Raw genomic sequence first — 16,266 nt, forward strand, 5'->3', positions numbered from 1 at the left:
CTTATGAAGCATAACTTTTTTATGCTCTATTATCAATTAAATTTACAAGTTTCTGGAGTGTCGATGGGAGCAAAATTTTCTCTATCTGTAGCCAACATTTACATGGAGTGGTGGGAAAAGCAATTTCTGTTTGCCAATTCCAATCCCAGGACAAATTAATCTTATTAGGTAAGCACTCAAACCACCATGTAGCAGGCACAATATTTAATATAGGGTAAGATGCAATATAATAATAATAAAATGCAACACTAAAATATATAAAATGCTAAAACACAATATAAAACTTGCTGGGAATAAGGTGCAAAAAAAGGGACTCCATTCGCAACAAATGAACCAGTTAATGTCCTTATTAATACATCTGAAGTCGATGCTATATTGCTGGCAACCTGTACGCTTTGGTGAAGCGTTACATCCAAAAAGTCACAAATGGCGATAATATTGCACTATATGATATTGGGCAAATAAATGGTTGCTTCCTGAGCACCCACCTCACCTGTTGGTAAGAGATCTTCACACTGGCTGGTGTGCGCTCAGGTGTATATTTTCCAGGTGGATTGTTACCTATGTTGCTGGCAACCTTTACGTTTTGATATAACGTTGCATCCAAAAAGTCACAAGTGATTTTGTCACCGCACCATATTAGTGTTATGCGGATAAACGGTTGCTCACTGAGCACTCATCCCACCTGATAATATGTGGTCTTCACACTGGCTAGTGTGCGCTCAGGTGTATGTTCTCGGGGCGAATTAGTACCTGTTTTCCGGTAAAGCTTTCTTGCAATTACCTTCACTGCCTCTCTGTCCCGCTGTGTACACAGTTCTCACGAGAGTTGAACTACAGGTTCACCGATTCAGGTCACTCCTTGCCTTTGCTTTTTCAAATTGCTAAAAGATTGTCTTCTTAGATAATCATAAAGTCGCATGGCCATGCTTCAGTTATTTGTGGAATCATTCAGAGCATCGGTATCCAACACCAGATGCGTTTCGAGGTCTTGCTGACCTCTTCCTCAGTGGTTATACTCTATATGCTCAGATCCCACCATTTATACTCTACTTAGTGGTCAGTAAGTTCTGGAAAACATATCCCAAGGAGAGCCAATCAGTCATAGGTAAATCCTGGAGTGATGGATTTCAAAAAAGGTAAATTCGGTTTTAATGCGATTTTTTCAACGGATGCGTTTTTATCGCCAAAGCTGCTGAATAAAACTAATGATTCATTCTCATGTATCAGATGTTCAATTGTGGATGCGTTTTTCAATGCATTTTTTCGGCAGGTGTGTTTTTGTCACCTAGGCTGCTAAATTGGACATATAATTCGTTCTGATGCACCAAAAAAGTAAAAAAAAAAATATTTCATTCTTACAATATCCATAATATACAATTTCGAATTAAAAAGTTTAAAATGCATAAAAAGACATACATTTGGGATATAGACTTTAGAGTTTAGTAGGGTCTTTATTATGGAATTCCCTAAAATGTCTCGACAATGAATGTTTGTCGAACCCATTTTTAATCTTAGTCATATGTTCGGATATCCTTGTTTTTAATAGTCGTTTTGTTTGAACGATATATTGTTTCTGACGTGGGCACTGGATAATGTAGATGACACTGGAGGAGTTGCAGGATAGACTATCCCTAATTTTCCAAGAGAACTGATTTTGTGTGGCTGTTACTTCTAGTGTTCTTTTAGGGAATACTGTGTGCTTACACGCAGTGCATCTCCCACACCTAAATCGCATGTCTTAAAAAAATAAAAATAAACACATTAAAACCCAATTTGCCTTTTTTGAAATCCATCACTCCAGGATTTACCTATGACCGATTGGCTCTCCTTGGGATCTGTTTTCCAGAACTTACTGACCACTTAGTAAAGTATAAATAGTGGGATCTGAGCATATAGAGTATAACCACTGAGGAAGAGGTCAGCAGGACCTCGAAACGCGTCTGGTGTTGGATACCGATGCTCTGAATGATTCCACAAATAACTGAAGCATGGCCATGCGACTTTAACTCTACTATTATCTAAGAAGACGATAATCAGCAATTTGAAAAAGCAAAGGCAAGGAGTGCCCTGAATCGGTGAACCTGTACTCCAACTCTCGTGAGAACTGTGTACAGAGCGGGACAGAGAGGCGGTGAAGGTAACTGCAAGAAAGCTTTACCGAAACACAGGTATTAATTTGCCCCGAGAACATACACCTGAGCGCACACCAGCCAGTGTGAAGACCACATATCATCAAGTGGGATGAGTGCTCAGCGAGCAACCGTTTATCCGCATATCACTAATATAGTGCGGTAACAAAATCACTTGTGACTTTTTGGATGCAACGTTATATCAAAATGTAAAGGTTGCCAGCAACATAGGTAACAATCCACCTGGAAAATATACACCTGAGCGCACACCAGCCAGTGTGAAGATCTCTTACCAACAGGTGAGGTGGGTGCTCAGGAAGCAACCATTTATAGTGCAATATTATCGCCATTTGTGACTTTTTGGATGTAACGCTACACCAAAGCGTACAGGTTGCCAGCAATATAGCATTGAATTCAGATGTATTAATAAGGACATTAACTGGTTCATTTGTTGCAACGGGAATCCCTTTTTTTGCACCTTATTCCCAGCAAGTTTTATATATTTTTTAGTGTTGCATTTTATTATTATTATATTGCATTATACCCTATATTAAATATTGTGCCTGCTCCATGGTGGTTTGAGTGCTTACCTAATAAGATTAATTTGTCCAGTGTATATGTATTGAATAAGGTGATTCAATCTCAGGTTCAAGCACCTATTCATAGTTATAGGGGGGTGAGCCACCCTACCAATTCTCTTTCAATTCCAATCCCTATTCCCATGCCATTAAATGGTATGGAAGATATAATGATGATTTGCTGTTTGTTTGGTCAGGGGACATTTCACATGTATCAGGCTTTAAAAACTATCTCAATAGCTGCTTGAGTCCGCTTTCCTTCAGTTTGCATTTTGATGCCAATACCATCTCTTTTCTCAACTTAAAGTTAATGGGGGATAATTCAAACTCAAAAGTATGTTCCATAACATATAGAAAAGATACAGCGTGCAATACCACCTTATAAGCAACATCTTGCCATCCATTAAATGGCACACGTAATATACCCAAAGGGGAACTAATTAGGGCCAGACAGAACTACTCTGGCAGGGATACTTTTTTATCGGAGGCAGAGAGAATTAAGAGAAGACTATACCAGAGAAAATATGCCGCACAGTCTGTACAGGAGGCGATAGATTGGGCGCTTTCCCGAGACAGACGGTCTCTAGTTTTCCCTAATGAAATACTATCCAAGAAGCAAAAGAAACAATGCACCATGGAATCTAAACACAGACAAGTTACTTTTATCACACAATATAGTGATATATGTAAAATAGTAAAGAGTCTCTTGCCTGTTCTGAATTTTGACAGAGATTGGAGTGCGATAGTGGCTGATGGAATAAGACGTGTAGCCCGTAAAGCACCTAATCTAGGTCAAATGCTTAACTCGAGTTTGTTCCGTAAACGCCGTAACAAAAAACCTACTTGTTTAAAATATAAAGGCAGTTATATGTGTGGTCAGAATAAATGTATTTGCTACAATCATATGTTTATAAATAGAACTTATACCTCTGCGGCCAATAATAGAATTTATAACATCAAATCATATTTAAATTGCAATACGGAATACGCCGTCTATCTTATTACATGTACAGCCTGCAATCTTCAATATGTAGGCTGTACTACAAACTCAATTAAAACAAGAGTACGCAAACACATATCTGACATACCCCATCATAAAACGCGGAATGTGTCTGCAGCAAGTACACATTTTGCTGTAGTACATCAAGGCAGCACGTCTAATTTCATTGTTCAGGGAAACGAAAGGGTTAATGCACCTGTTAGAGGCAGAAATCATAGAAAAAAGCTCCTCAGCCGGGAGTCTTTTTGGATGTATGAACTGGGAACCTGTTTCCCTATGGGTTTGAATAAAAAGCATGATTTAATCTTACAATATCAGTGACAGATATACTGCCCTACTGTGTCATTTGTTTTATTCACTGATTGTTATATATTTATATGTGAGTTTTTTGGATTTTTCTTTTCTACACTTATAGGGTTAACGTTTGATGGGAGTTGTATACAGCATACGAAGAAATATGAGGCGGCACTGCCACTAATATATCAGGATACAGGTGCGGGACAATAAGCTGTGAGACCCAGTCAGGTGATGCGATGTACAGTGGTGCTCTGCTATCTAAAAGGTCCACAGTAAAGTATGCAATAATCCCAGGAGAGTCCAGAAGAAGGCCAGAAGAAGCGCAGGAGTGCGAAATGGCCGTCGCCAGCTGATCACTCAGCGTCCTACACATTGTCTGCCCCAGCCGTTCGTAACTTCGATCTTCATTGCTAATAAAGAAGAATCCTGGGATTATTTGATGGGAGTTGTGTTTGATCTTTTTTCCCACCCCAGATAAACCACGTGACTATTTCCTTGGTTTGGATTGGTTGAACGGGGGTTTTTATGGAGTGGGATTTTAAGGTACATTTGTCATGAGTAAGGACCGAAACGCGTAGACAGTTTACCGTTCTTCCTGTGTATGGAAATTTTACCGCTTGGAATAAAAGTTTACATTTTAGAAGCTGGACTTTTTTTTATCTTTTTTCTTCTTGCAAGTTGTAACAGCTGAGTCCAGGCTTCTGTCTGTGCTTCTTGATTGCTGGATGCAGGTGAGCGCTGCTCTTTTTTCTTTAGTCACTATTTTAAATCACATTGCTGTCCATTTCGCTAGTCTTCTCTTTTCCTCCTCAGTGGTTTGTCACTCTTCTCAGTCCTCTAAAACAATGTCTTGCTGTGTTGTCACTAATTAGCTGTGTGTATTCTACAACGAGATGTCTGGAGAAGAGGTATTAAGTGAACAGAGACAGAGATAAAGCGTAGAGAGAGGATCCGTGCTCGAATCCTGTAGAGACTCTGTGGACCTTCACATACACAGACTATAAAGCAGAGAAACTTTGAAAAACATAACATGATTCTTATTCCTAACACTGACTACTTGACATCACTCTATAATTCAAGGCAAGACATATAATGCAATTAGTGTACTGAGCACCCGGTGTGTGCTAACGGGCAAGGTTATTAGGAAAATATGGAACATTTCTGAGGGACATGGAAAGTATTTATGTTTTTTGTTAATTTATTTTGGTAGTTTGATGGAATATATAGGGTGATCAGGGGAGTAACTACCATAGAGGCAGACCATGCGACTGCTATGGGGCCCAGGGCAAGATGGGGCCCAGTCTTAGGGTCAATTCACACAGCCGTAAGTGTTTTGCGGATCCGCAAAACACGGACAGCGGCAATGTGCATTCCGCAATTTGCGGACCACACATCGCCGGCACTAATATAGAAAATGCCTAATCTTGTCCGCTTTTGCTGACAAGAATAGGACATGTTAAAAAAAAATTGCAGAAACGGAAGCACAGATGCGGAAGTGCGGACCGGCAAATGCGGATGCGGACAGCACATTCTGGCCCTATTGAAAATAAATGGGTTTGCACCCATTCCGCTAAATTGCTGAACGGATGGGGACCCATTGTGCGGACGTGTACATGGACCCTTATTTGGGATTATCTCCTCTTCTACTGGAGGTGAAAACTTGGACTGTACCCTCTAAAGGAACAACTTTTAGAAAATGAGGCATTGAAAAAATGGCCCAAGGGTCATTGAAAGGGGTTTAGGCAAAGACCCTTCTGTCCTGTGTGTGGGGCCTCATTTTTTTTTTTTAATGCTGTCCATTTTTTTTTGGTCAGATGTTACATCCTGGCATTTTTTGTGTTCCTTAGCTTTTTCAAGTTGCACCATGCTGTGAGTTTGGTGTTTTTTCAGGCATTTGTAGACATCTATAGAAAAAAAAAAAAAGTGAAACGCTAAAAAGTGTAACCCTAAAGAGAAAAGGTAGAATAGAAATATTTGTAAATCTCCTGGTTTTGGCTTCCAAATACTGATACAAAAATACTGGCCAAATTACTGACCATGTGAAAGAGGCCTATGGCTAATATGAAAGATGGGACACACAAACTTTTTTTGCTATTGGCATCTTTATGGGTGATTATTTTTTTTTTCCTTTCTGAAACGTGATAAATGATAAAATTCCATGCACTCACATAGTCCCTTGATGTTCCCAGTGTTGACACTCCTTTCTGGTCTGTGTTTATGGGCTGCAGAAAGGAAAGTCATATACAGCACATTACTTCTGCAGCCCATCACAGGCCTCCAGGGGTGTAGCTATAGTGAAAGAAAGGGAAGCGTCTGTTATGGGGCTCAAACTCAGAAGGGGCGCACCAAGAAGGAGGACTAAAAGATTTTATTTTTGGGGCTCAACATTGTTATAGAATGACATTATATGCATTGACAGTATATACAGTGACATAACATACAGTATATATGGCACATGTAGGAAACTGATGGAGTGGCTGATAGGGCTGGTCTGAGAGAGTTGACTAGCCACAGGAGTGGAGGTTGCATGGGAGGAGGGGGTTGCAAAGAAGTTTCTGGGAGGGGACTCAGTTCAAAAATTTGCTGTGGGTCCCAGTCATTTATAGTTGCACCAATGCTGGCCTTAGGCAAGTGATTGGCTGCAGTGGTCATAAGCTGTATATAACTATGTCAATGCTGTAGCATTGGACATGTCTCGTTCCTACATACGTCACCACTGAGGTCATGTGCATGTTGACAGGACTTCCAGTCCAGTGAAGGAAGGAAGCACCAAAAACTGGTGTTCAGGGCTGGACCTAGAACACTTTGAGCAGGTGTAACTTAGACTAGATAGTCTAAAACTCACCTAGAGACACTCCAAACTAATATTATACCACTTTTACGTTGACTTAGATTTCAGCAAAATTTTGAGCCAATATTCTGGTGCAGTTTTGTTACATGCTGGTTCATCTTAGACCTCAGCCTTCTCTTACAAATCCTTGCCTCTTTCCTGTGAAACTATACCATGTTCACCATAAATCTGTCTCAGTTTGAGCCATAATTCTGGAGAATTTCCATTAGCAAATCTAAAACTGAAGACAGCCCAGGCATCAGATGATTGAAGTGTATCCAACTTAAGAATTCCATGATTGTGACTAGTCAAACATTTACCCTGCCAGACACGTAGTATTAGATGTAGGAATTTGTTCATATTGTTGTGAGTAGAGTTGAGCAGACACCTGGTTGTTCGGGTTCGACGGGTTCGGCCGAACTTCACAAAAAAGTTTGAGTTTGGGACCAGAACTTGACCTGAACTTGACCCCGAAACCCATTGAAGTCAATGGGGACCCGAACTTTTGAGCACTAAAATGGCTGTAAAAATGTCATGGAAAGGGCTAGAGGATGTGAATAGGGAAATAACTTTAAATAACATAAAATACATTAAAAAAAAACATAAAAATCTTGATCTAGGAGGACGAGGTCCATATGGAGTAGGAGGTTGTGGAAGCGGTGGTGGAGGAGGAGGAGATAGCCTACACGGCTTTTTGGTTATAAATTTATTTTTATTTTTTTAAATTAGGGTACACCCCAAAACATTGGGAACTATAATCTGTGATAACCCCTTCCAGTTGTGCTAAACACACGTTCAGACAATACACTGGCTGCAAGGCAGGCCAGCACCTCCAAGGGGAAAAGGGCAAGCTCAGGCTATATGCACAATATGGAGACCCAGAAGTTGAAGGGGTAGACCCGTCATTCAGTAGGTGTAGGCGTGTGCACACATACTGCTCCACCATGTTGGTGAAATGCTTCCTCCTGCTAAGACGTTCTATATCAGCTTGTGGTGCTGGTTGTTGTGGCATGCTGACAAAGCTTTTCCACATTTTGGCCATGCTAACCCTGCCTTCTGAGGTGCTGGCAGTGCCCCAGCTGCGTTGGCGACCTCTTCCTCGTCCTCTGCCTTTGCCTTGTGCTTCCACTGTGCCCCCACTGTCAGGTGGGAATGCCACTTGCAGCGCGTCTACCAGTGTGCGCTTGTACTCGCGCATCTTACGATCACGTTCCAGTGATGGAATTAAGGAAGGTATGTAGTCCTTGTAATTGGGATTCAGCAGCGTAGCCACCCAGTAATCAGCACAAGTTAGAATGTGGGCAACTCGGCAGTCATTGCGGAGACACTGCAGTATGTAATCGCTCATGTGTGCCAGGCTGCTCAGAAGCAACGAAAAGCTGTCCTCTGTGGGAGGTGTATCGTCTGTGTCCTCTGTATTCCCCCAGCCACACACACGTGATGGCCATGAGCTGGTCTGGGTGCCACCCTGCTGTGAACATGATTCCTCCTCCTCCATCTCCTCATCCTCCACCTCGTCATCCTCCAGAACTGGCTGGACAATAGTGTACCTGGCGTTTGTGGGTGCAGGAACCCACCCTCGGAGCCACTTGTGAATGACTGTCCGGAAACCCTACGAAATGATCTCTCTTCCTCCTCCTCCTGTGCCACATCCTCCTTCATCATCGCCAGCAGCTTTTTTTCAAGGAGGCATAGAAGTGGAATAGTTACGCTGAGAACGGCATTATCGGTACTGGCCATGTTGGTGGAGTACTCGAAACAGTGCAACAAGGAACACAGGTCTCGCATGGAGACCCAGTCATTGGTGGTGAAGTGGTGCTGTTCCGCAGAGCGACTCACCCGTGCGTGCTGCAGCTGAAACTCCACTATCGCCTGCTGCTGCTTGCACAGTCTGGCCAGCATGTGCAAGGTAGAGTTCCACCTTGCGGGCACGTCGCATACGAGATGGTGAGCGGGAAGGTCAAAGTTACGCTGCAGCGCTGACAGGCGAGCAGCAGCAGGGGGAGAATGCCGAAAGCCCGCACTTTATGCAGCAGCTCTGACATATCGGGGTAATTTTTGAGGAATCTCTGCACCACCAAATTCGGCACATGCGCCAGACAAGGGATGTGCGTCAAACCGGCTAGTCCCAGAGCTGCTATGAGATTTTGCCCATTATCGCACACCGCCAGGCCGGGCTTGAGGCTCACTGGCACCAACCACTCATCTGTCTGTTGTTCAAGGCCCGTCCACAGCTCCTGTCCGGTGTGGGGTTTGTCCCCCAAACAGATAAGTTTTTAAAACTGCCTGATGTCGTTTACGCCTGGCTGTGATGAAGTTGGTGGTGAAGGTGTTACATTGACCGGATGAGGAAGCAGAGTAGGAGGAGGAAGCAACAGGAGGCAAACTGAAGCGCCCTGCAATACTTGGTGGTAGAAGGACATGCGCCAAACTGCTATCCGCCTCAGGCCCAGCCGCCACTGCATTTACCCAGCGTGCTGTTATGGAGATATAACGTCCCTGACTATGCTTACTGTTCCACGTATCCGTAGTGAGGTGCACCTTGCCACAGATGTCTTTGCGCAGTGCACACTTGATTTTGTCCCCCACTTGGTTGTGCAGGGAAGGGATGGCTCGCCTGGAAAAGTAGTGGCGGTTGGGCACGACATACTGTGGGACAGCCACCGCCACAAGGCCTTTCAAGATATCGGTCTCCACCAGAAGGAATGACAGCATTTCAAAGGCCAGTAATTTAGAAATGATGGCATTCAGAGCTAGGGATTGCGAGTGGGTATGGGGGGTACTTCCTTTTCCACTCCAGTGTTTAGGAGATGGAGAGCTGAACGCTTCCGTGGGACATTATGAAGATGCTTGGTGACCCAAGTGGTGGTCTTGCTGGCAGAACATCTGTTTGTGGGGTGGCAGGTGGCACTGTCAGTCCATAGGTGGATGAAGAGGCAGAGACTGCAGCAGAAGAGGAAGCAGGAGGAGCCAGAGACCTTTTTGGTTTTTGAGGTGTCTACTCCATTGCAGTTCGTGCTCAGCACTTAAATGCCTGGTCATGCAAGTTGTGCTCAAGTTGAGAACGTTTATGCCTCGCTTCAGGCTCTGATTGCACAGCGTGCAAACCACTCGTGTCTTGTCGTCATCACATTGTCTGAAGAACTGCCACTCCAGGGAATTCCTTAAAACTGGCTTTGGTGTGCTCGGTCCCTTGCTGCGGTGGGCAGTGGCAGGCGTAATGTCTAGAGGGTTCGGCCGCTCCGCTTGTGCACCCTGCTCCCTCTTCTGCTGTGCTGGTGGCTCTGTGTGACCACCACCTCCGCCTCCGAACTACATAGGTCACTCGCATGACCTTGATTCCATGTGGGGTTGAAGACCTCCATTGTCCTCCACATCATCTTCCACCCAGTCTTCACCCCTGCCCTCCTTGTCAGTCTGCACACTTTCAAAAGCCCTAGCAGTTGGCACCTGTGTTTCATCATCATCTGAGACGTGCTGCGATGGTACTCCCATACGTGGTTGGGCATTGGAGCACTCAATCTCTTCCACTTCTGGGGCAGGGATAGGTGGATGTCCCTGGGAAACCCTGCTAACAGATTCATCCAAAAGCAGAAGAGACTGCTGTATGACTTGGGGGTGAGGTGAAAGACTGATGGACATCAGCTGCAGGTGCCAACTGTGATCTTACAGCAGGAGACTGGGTGGGAGACAATGTGAAGGAACTGGATCCACTGTCAGCAACCCAATCTACTATTGCCTGTACTTGTTCAGGCCTCACCATTCGTAGAGCCGCATTAGGCCCGACCAAATACTGCTGAAGGTTCTGTCGCCTACTCGCAGGAAGGGGTTTCACTTGTGCGTGTAGCTGGCACAGATCGACCACGTCCTCTCCCTGCAACAGGAGCTCCACCAGCAGCACCACGACCTGTGCCACGTCCCTTATTTGACGCTCTCCTCATATTTCTCAAATTTTGCCCTGAATGGGTGTTTAATTAATAGCAGAATAGAACCACAGTATGTAAAGGGTGTATCTCACACATGCCCTGATCCAGACTAGGCCGCAATTAAAGATTTGTGCCCAAAATGGCTGTATTTTAAATAACTGAATAGAACCACAGTATGTAAAGGGTACATCTCACACGCCCTGATCCAGACTAAGCCGCAATTAAAGATTTGTGCCCAAAATGAGTGTTTGTTTGTTTAATAACTGAATAGAACCATAGTATGTAAAGGGTGTATCTCACACGCCCTGATCCAGACTAGGCCGTAATTAATGATTTGTGCCCAAAATGGCTGTATTTAAAATAACTTAATAGAACCACAGTATGTGCAGTGTCCCACTACCCTTGTGGGTACTGCAAAGTTGTTATATTATACTTGATAATGCCTTTTATATAGCCTGCTGTTAAACTGCTATATGTCCTCCTGCATCATCCCTGCTAACAGGTGTACTAGCCTTCAATTACACTTAACTCACCACTAGGGGGAGATAACACCTCCCATATATATAGCTTAGCTCAGGCCTAGCTAGTGAGATCAGGTTTCAGAACTAGTCCCAGTGGCAGTTGAGAGACCAGTCGTGTCAACTGAAGCCTGTTATCCTCATTTCTCAGCCATATCTCAGCCCAGAGCTGAAGTACTTCATCTATCTAGAATATTACAGAAAGGAATATTACAGAAAAGGTTGCCTTAGGACCTTTGGACTCCACCGTGAAGGATATATCAGCCTTTGGCGATTTTACAAGCCAGAACCAGGACCATTCCTGAACTCCACTAACAGTAAGGCTACAATCTTCTTATCTAATATCTAGAGAGGGATATACACCTGTTAGCAGAGGACTTGCAGCAGTAAAATCTCTGTACTGAGACTGTTTAAATGCTTTTAATGAACTGTTATCAAAAGTCATCTTCAGTAAAGTTTCCTTTTGAGTTCCATCCTGCTTGCCTCAGACTCGGTTTCTCTATTAACACTATAGTAAATGGTTGCAACTCCATACAAAAGGTACTGGCGTCACGACTACAAGGGACCTTGCCACTGGCACATTAATACAGACCACCAAGGGCACCTCAAACCACCATCTGGCCAGTGTCCCTTACACCAAAGTATGCCCCAGAGAATCCTTGTGCCATTCTCCTTTTCACTTATGCGAGCCTGCCCAGGGACGACATAACCATGAGTAACCAGAAGTGTATTTACCTCGGCCCACCTATTGCTCACACCGTGACCTCACACATAAGTCCCCTGCAAGATCTGGCATACCGCATAATTAAAATTGGCGTCACAAACAGGATTTAATATTCCTCTGTGACTAATAGAACAGGATTTCATATTCCTCTGTGCCTTATAGAACAGGAACAATATCCTGTGTGCCTTTAATGAGCTGGACTTGTGCATTATCGTATTGTTGTGCACTCCAATAATTGAAATAACGCTGTGTGAGAACAGGACTTGCAAAACCTTGCTTTATGTTGGATTGCATATTGTGAATGAGCCCCAACTGTTTATTGCTTCTATTTGGCCAAGGAACTGTTAAAACTGCTTAAAGACAGTTTTTATGTATTGCACTATCCTTTTACTACAAAACCACATCGTTAAAACTGCAAAATTGTGGATTTTTGAAAAGTCAGTAGCACTGCTTGCTGTATTTGACTGGACTGTTTTGTATTCAAAATTGCCGCCTATCGGACTTGCCCTGGGCCCCATAAAAATTGCCGCCCATCGCAGAGCAGCTTGGTGGGAAATTCCAAATTGTACACCCTTTCAGTGCCGAGAACGCTAGCGCACCTCCCCTTATACCAAATGACTATTCAGAGTGCCGCCTACCAATCTTGTAACGGTCAGGGGTTATATGCAAATTGTGTCACTGCCCCTCTGCTGTGTAATCGCGCTGAAGATACGGCGCGCACGGGACTTGCGTGTGACGTACTCTCGCGCATCGCGAGATTTGATACGGAGAGAGGAAGGGAGGATCGAAACTACCAGCCAGCCTCCACGGAAAGAAATAAGCAAGTACAAGCCCCGATTTAACTCTGCAATCTATAAAGAGCCTATTATTAGTCATAAAGGGACATTTAACCACCGCTTCACTCTGCAATAACCTCCGGCCTGCACCGGCCGATCGCTTCTTAAAGGGCCATACATCCACAACGGTTGTCCATAGCAACCCTATACAAAAAGTCTACAAAGTCAAATTTAGCCTGCAGCATTTGAATAAACTATCATTGCCATGTCTGTCCAGGAGGAAACCGCGCAGCCTACCCTCAGCGGATCCCCTGCAGCAGCCGCAGCTAGCCCCAGTACACCACCAGCCACTGCAGCAGCCAGCATGATGCCACTAACCATGCCCTACTATTTTGGGGCCCCTTGGTTCCCAAGATACTCTGGGAAAACTCACACCCTAAGGGACTTTAAAGATAAAATGTGTGCCTTGTTCAGATTGTGCCCTGTTTCCACAGAGCAGCAAATGGAAATGTTTCTACCCCAATTAGAAGGAGCTGCACTCCAGGAGGTGAAGTCCTGGCTTAGCTCTGAAAGAAGAACCCTGGGACAGATCTTTAAGAGACTCTACACCACCTTTGAACCCAAGACCATGTCAGAAGTCAAAATGAGGTTCTTCAGTACAAAACAACAAACCGGTGAGTCACTCAGAGACTTTGATTCATTACAAGAAGCCCTTGGAGCTGTTGTTCAGGTAGACCCCCGTGAGGCAGAGAACCAAGGTGTTAGCACTGACAATCTAAAAAGCCAGTTGAGAATGTTAGCTGCACAACACCCAAGTGTCTCCTTCCTAGACTTTAAAGAGCTAGCCATTAGCATTCTAGGAAAAAGTCTGCAGCCAGAGCCTACTAAAATTGCTGAAACTCTTGTCCACTCACCTGCTACCCCTTCAAAATGTTGTCCGGTAGCCAGTCAGGTAGCCCAAACTCCAAACCCTGATGCCGTAGCAGCCTTGACAGAACAAGTTTACTTTTTGACAAAAAGCCTAGAGAAGGTGTGTCAGAAATTAGAACAGTCGGAAAAGTATTTATTATTGGAGGATAAGAGACCAGTACGAAAAGAACTTTTCCTTCCTGACTACAAAGATTTACATCCCAGAAGTCCTGGCGGACGCCCAAATGACCACTCCAATGCCCGCAGGCGACCTATTTGTACCTACTGCCATAAGATAGGACATACAGAACCAATGTGCTGGCAGTTAAAAGAGAGCCCCTCGAGAGCTAAACCAATAGGTCCACAAGATCCCAACTGGATGCCTAGATATGTAGGAACCCGCCCAAAAGTAGCAATCCGAATTAACGGAATTCCTTTTGTCGCCCTACTGGACACCGGATCTCAGGTCACTACCATCCTACGGCCTGCATTTGATAAATACTGGGACCAGAACTAATTAACACAACCACCAGAATCCTGGTTGGAACTTACAGCTAGCAACGGGAAACCCGTACCAATACATGGTTATTGGGAACTAACTCTGCAAGTTGGAAAAACCACACTACCTAGACAAGGTGTTATCGTTGTACAAGACGGAGACAAAGGTGGTTCTGCAGTGATCCTAGGAATGAATGTACTTATGAATTGTTACAATGAAATTCTTGAGGCATTACACCAATCTATGCCTACTGCTTCACCTGCCTCCAAAAGGAGGATACAACAGACCATTCGTGTGCTAAGAGCTAGTGTTGATCACGAATATTCGAATTGCAAATTTTAATCGCAAATATCGGCACTTCGAGAATTCGCGAATATTTAGAATATCGCTAAATATATTCATAATTGCGAATATTCGATTTTTTGGGGAAATGCCAGTTCATGCGAAATTTTATGCGAAAATTTGTATGCAAATTTTATGCGAAAATTTGTATGCAAATTTTATGCGAATCGCAATCAAGAAAATAATGCCTGGAGATTACGAATTTGCGAATTCTCAAATATATGGCGAATATTCGCCCAAATATTCACGAAATATCGCAAATTCGAATATTGCCCCTGCCGCTCATCACTACTAAGAGCACAACAGAAATTCGCCAATGGCAAAGGAGAAATCTGCTGTGTCCACATACGAGGTAACCAGCCTGTCATCCTTAAGCCAAATACAGAGACACTCTTATTGTTCCATGCCGCCCTGGGAATTCAAGGTCAAGACTACCAAGCCATGGTAGAGCCCTTAGCACTAGATGACCATCCTCTAGTAAGAGCCGGAAGGAGCTTAGTGACTGTTTCCCAAGGAAAAGTGCCTGTCCGTCTTATAAATCTGAATGATCACAATGTTACCCTCCATAAACATTATCCTGTTGCTCAGTTATTGCAAGTCTCTTTCCAGGATATTATCAGCATGCCTACAACTAAAATAGGACAATCTGCGCAGAGCTCCAGTACTCCAGAACATACTCCGCCTGCATCATGGTGGGAAGAACTCAACGTGGGAGACAACTCTACGCCCAAAATCCAAATTGAAGGAATTTTGAACATTGTGAAGGAACATCATCAAGCCTTCAGTAAGCACTCTACGGATTATGGGGAAGTCCGTGGGTTCAAACACACTATCCCTACCAATTCTCACCCCCCAACAAAAGAAAGGTACCAGTCTATACCACCAACTGTGTACCAATCTGTAAAACAAATGATCCGAGAGATGAAGGATTCCAATATTATCCACGACAGCCATAGTCCATGGGCTGAACCTTTAGTTCTTGTCCAGAAAAAGGATAGCAACATCAGATTCTGTGTGGATTACAGAAAACTTAATCAAATCACCCACAAGGATGCCTATCCTCTACCCAGAATTGAAGAATCCCTGACAGCACTGGGATCATCAGCCAATTTCTCTACTCTTGATCTGACCAGTGGATACTGGCAAGTACCCATGGCTCCTGAAGACCGAGAGAAAACAGCTTTTACCACCCCCATGGGCCTATTTGAATTTAATTCCATGCCCTTTGGACTTTGTAATGTGCCAGGAATGTTTCAAAGACTAATGGAATGCTGTTTAGGCCATAGAAACTTTGAGACTGTCCTACTCTATCTGGATGATGTCATCATTTATTCCAAATCCTATGAAGACCACTTGAAACATCTTGCGGAAGTCTTCCAAGTCCTCATTAAAGATGGACTTAAGATCAAACCATCTAAGTGCTACCTGCTGAAGCCAGAAGTCAAGTACCTGGGACATGTTGTCAGTGGAGAAGTGAGCTGCAGTCCGGAATTGGTCTACTCCTACTACAGTAAAAGAGGTGAGAAGTTTCCTTAGTTTTGCAGGATATTACAGATGCTTCATCCCTCACTTCACCCTGATTGCTGAGCCAATTAAGGAACTCCTAAGAGGACACCCAAAGAATATCTGTAAAGAATAAATCAAGGCAACTGGACTTACTGTAGATTTCTTGAAAACGTTTCACTCGTTCTTCCAACAAGCTTTCTCAATTCTGACTGTACAAAAATTCTCTGGG

This window comes from Bufo gargarizans, chromosome 1 (assembly GCF_014858855.1).
Source record: "Bufo gargarizans isolate SCDJY-AF-19 chromosome 1, ASM1485885v1, whole genome shotgun sequence".
Lineage (NCBI taxonomy): Eukaryota > Metazoa > Chordata > Amphibia > Anura > Bufonidae > Bufo > Bufo gargarizans.